We start from the raw sequence: 4,428 nt of genomic DNA on the forward strand, positions 1-4,428 counted from the left end.
GGAAGGTAATAGGAGTTTCATGCAGGAAGGTTTAAGGTCAACTTGCTGGTATTTTCAAGGGGAAATTTCAGGTGTGACCAGTGCTTGAGCCTCACAGAACACAGAGTGAATGGTCTCCATCTGCCTTGTAGTAAAATAAGACTAAAAAGATGGTTTGAAACCTTTCTTGCATAAAAAGGTCCTTTTTGAAAGGATTCAGGCATCTCCAGATATCCCCTGCAAGAGTATACAATATTTCTAAACAGCCTGAACTCAGACTGAGTTCAAAATGCCTATGAGATGTCAGAACAAAGTCAGAGGCTTCTTTGAATCCAGCACATTTCCAAGAGCCCTCAGGCAGCCACAATGCAAACTCACATACTGAATGCCACAGCCAAACTCCCTTGAGTTAAGAGCAGCAGTTCAGTGCAAGTCTTGACAGGCTGAGCCAGAAATGTCATTTGCCTGAGAACAAAACTATTTCAGTATCTTTGAAAGTCCCTAAGTTTCAGCCCATCAGCTGATTTGAACATTGCAACAAAAAAACCTCTCTCTAATAATATGTATTTTTTCACAAAAGCTTACAATATATAAACTGTATCAGTAATATAGTTTTTAACATATAGTTCATATATTGAACTCTATATCTAAATACGGCCTATCTGAGCAATATAGACAGAGAAAACATCTATTACAGAAGCAGGTAATTTTAAGTATTTTTTTTTTTAATTTGACATATTTTTTGCTTTTTCTGATGTTTCAAACTTACTTAGGAGTTTCCTTGCTAAAAGTTAAAAATAACTGAACATGACGACTATGCTCCCCTTGACTACACATAAGGGAGAGAAGCTCTGACAGCTCATAGACAGGCAGGAAGTCTTCTGGCTTTCAGAAGAAAACAGTAATGTCAAGACATGGAGGTAAAGAATGTGCAGTCACTTCAAGGCCTCTAATGGCTGCATCTCCTCTCCACACCTGTGAATCCAGATAAACTGAAGAACTGACAAAATCCCAAATCATGGCCCTATTAGAAATAAGCTGAGAATTCCACCAGGACTCTTCACTTTTCATTTTGCAATACTCCCTCTCATTTATTTTCTTTCATATGCTAAATAAATTTGTTATTTTATCTGACATCTTCCAATGTCAGCCAAAAACTCAGGGTTTTCCTGCTGAAAATACTGGGGTACAATTCAGCGAAAAGAAGGTCTTACTGTTCTGCTGTGTCCATGTAATCCAAGTACCTATATATGTGGGTTTTGCTCACAGAAGGCCCCACAGAAGAAGGGGAGAAGGAGAATTGTTATTATGCTATGTTCAGCTTCTTTCCCTCTTTATGTTAACATTTGAGCACATCTTTCTATTCTACTCCAGCTAAAAAGCTGATGGTTTTGCTCTCTCCCTCCCCCATACTTTAAGGTTCAGATTAGGTGCTTCCTGTTAGACAGTTTGCGCTTGAAGTTCACTGATTGTTCATCCTTGGAGCTTTTCCATACTGTTTCACAATCTTGGTTTTGCACTGTATTAACTGCACATCAAAATACACTCACAGCCCACATGGTGGGAATGCTCAGTGCTTAAAAGACCATAAGAGTCTTTTATCCTGCGTCCAGTTCCAACAGGATATATACACTAGCAAAAGCATCATAGCATCCATCCTAGGTTATGTTAACACCACTTGCCCTCAAATCCATGTCTGCTGAACGTTGGTGTGGTCACACCGTCTCTGAGTCCTGTCAGCCGTCCACCCCCAGCCTGGAAACCCTGCTAAATGGCAGGCTCTGAGACTGAATCTTGTCCTTTTCTGTAGCTCTTATATTTTACCCATTTTCTGCACAGCTTGAACACGGGAAGACAACTTTCTGCAATGCCATGGTTCTGGGTCCTATATTATATCCCTGCTTTAGTAGAAGGAGCTGAGACAGAGGGGCAGACTCTTGGAAGAGCTCTGCAGGAGAACCTAGCATGCACTATACTCATCTTCTCAACAGTATGGGCATATTCCATACAGCGTGCAGAAACTGTAGCACAAGCAGCAAGGCATGAAATATGTGGAGATAGCTCATGGACCTCAGATTGCTAAGGAACAACCACAAAATCTAGGCAGGTAACAAGGGGCTCACACAGTCTGCCTGGAAATGTCAGCCTTAGAGTATTTTGATGTCTACAGACCGCCATTAGAGACTTTCTCAGACCAGCAGATAGACTCAGTGTCCCTTCTTTAATGTATGTCCCTGCCAGGTGACATCTGTATTAAAACAGAAGGTAAAAAGTCAGGTCAGCACTGCCTTCTGTAGCCTTTGGTTCCAATTGAAGATATCTACCATCTGTGTCATTTTCAAGAAATATTTGCAGCTGTAAGGATGCCAAATCTTACAGGATTAAGGAGGATCATTTGTTCTGCCTTTCCTCTGTTCTCCAGCCAGTTCCCGGTGATTCTGACAACAGTTTCTAGTACTGCAGACATTCTAATTTTCAGCTTTTTGTTTAACAAAATATTACTCAGTGAGAACCCATGCTTTTGTTGCTGTTCTCTAACACAACATTGCTGGGCAGTCTGATTTTGTAGGCTTGCAAGTGGTGCTTTCTTGTCTTGATTTTATTTGCTGTGAGCCCACTGGGTTTAAAACAATTGGAAATGACAGTGACCATTCTAAAACTCTGCTTTCCTACAAGCTCTTCAAACATAATGTTTGTCAAACAGCAGCTAATTGTCAGGATGTTATATAGCAGATACACAACATATAAATTAAATTTGCAATACACAATCACTTTTTAATCTATAGTTTAATAATAAATCTAAAAAACTCTCTTATAAAACTCACTGACACAGGATTTGGAACTCTGAGTAAAGACACTGTTTCCTACATGAAGCTCTCTGTGGTCAGGAAATAAGACTTCATTTGTAGAACATGAACAAACAGAACTACATCAAAGATATCTAAGTTCTTCATCAATTTCTCCTCCAGTAAGATACAACCCACAGAATGCTGAGCTTTGGTTAACCAACTAGGTCAAAAAAGTCAACGTAAGTGGTAGATTATACAGGTTATCTTTGAAGATTCAAGAGATAAGTTGTCTTGATTCCCCTGAAACTGGAATGAAAAATGGAATTGGAAACCCCACTAGATAGCTCAAACACTACCCACCATTCTGTGCTTCAGATTCTCATGGGGATGACACTGTTTCTTTCTGCACAGAAGTTTTGTAAGGTATGCTTTTATAAGGTGAAGATATTACAGTAATGGGACCACATAAGCCACAGAAAATAATAGTTTATAGAAACTGAAACTCTTTTGCTCAACATGGCAACTCAAAGCACATTACAGCCCCAAGCATTTAAAGTTTCCTGAGCAACGTGTGGTGGAGAAGACCACAATTTATGAAATGATTATAAACCTAGCTTCCAACTACTTTTGTCTTCCCCCTGCCTCCCATAATCATTTTGCCTGGTTTTGTGAAAAGACATCTATAACCTAACATACCACTAATCTTGTGGTCTTGACACTCAAGAGCCCTATGTCAGGGAGACACCTCAGTACTAGGTGTCTAGTAGGACCCCTATATATTGTTTACTTTGGAAAAGAAACCCCAGTTTGAGGGCTAAAATGATATGTTTCCTTTATTCAGATTCACAATATAGATGCCCAGAAGTCCGGAATTAATGGGAGCCACACAGCATATGCATATCTGAGTTCAGAGAGATCCTGAGAAGGTTAGTTAATTAAGAGTTCATGTACTTATCCAAAGCAGATTGATTGTGGTTACTATGACACATGAAGTAGTTCATATTTTCACCCTTACAGCAGAGTGACCTAATGGTAACTGAGAACCAGGCTATAAAGTTTTTTTTGTGAGATTGAACGCATATAGTCAGTGTCATAGGATTCTTCTGTGCATTGTAATAAAACAGCTGCAAGGTTATGCTATAATGACAATTTAAACATAGCCACATGTTTATGCTTTAAGCAAAACAAATAGGAAGTAACTTTCAGCTGACAGAATGTGGGCTATGTGAATGGGTGTAGACCTACAGCACCAGCCTATCCAGTGCATGACTTGGGGTTTCAGATGGTGCAGTTGAGGTTAGATCTTTTCTGTAAGATGGTTTCTGCAACACTTGTTGGTCAGCCTGTCCAACGACTATGAGAGACCATGGGCTTTTGCTCAAAAAAGTGTTTGTTTTAAATTTAGAAAGAAGAGTAGACTCACCTCTTGTTTTGTTTTTACTGTACAGGTGGACAAAAATACTATTAATAGCTTTCCTGTGACTATTCAGAGTAATGAACTCAACAAAGGAGTAGGTCAACAGCTCTCATTACTTGGAAGTGACAGTTAATTTTACCCCAGCAGAGCTTTCATTTTCTATCATTCTCACTATATAATTATCAGTTATTCATACAAAGTATGACAAACTATCTTTAGTCTGCTTTTCTGCATTCACAAGTC

Source organism: Apteryx rowi, unplaced genomic scaffold (genome assembly GCF_003343035.1).
Source record: "Apteryx rowi isolate R43461 unplaced genomic scaffold, aptRow1 scaffold_103, whole genome shotgun sequence".
Classification (NCBI taxonomy): Eukaryota; Metazoa; Chordata; class Aves; order Apterygiformes; family Apterygidae; genus Apteryx; species Apteryx rowi.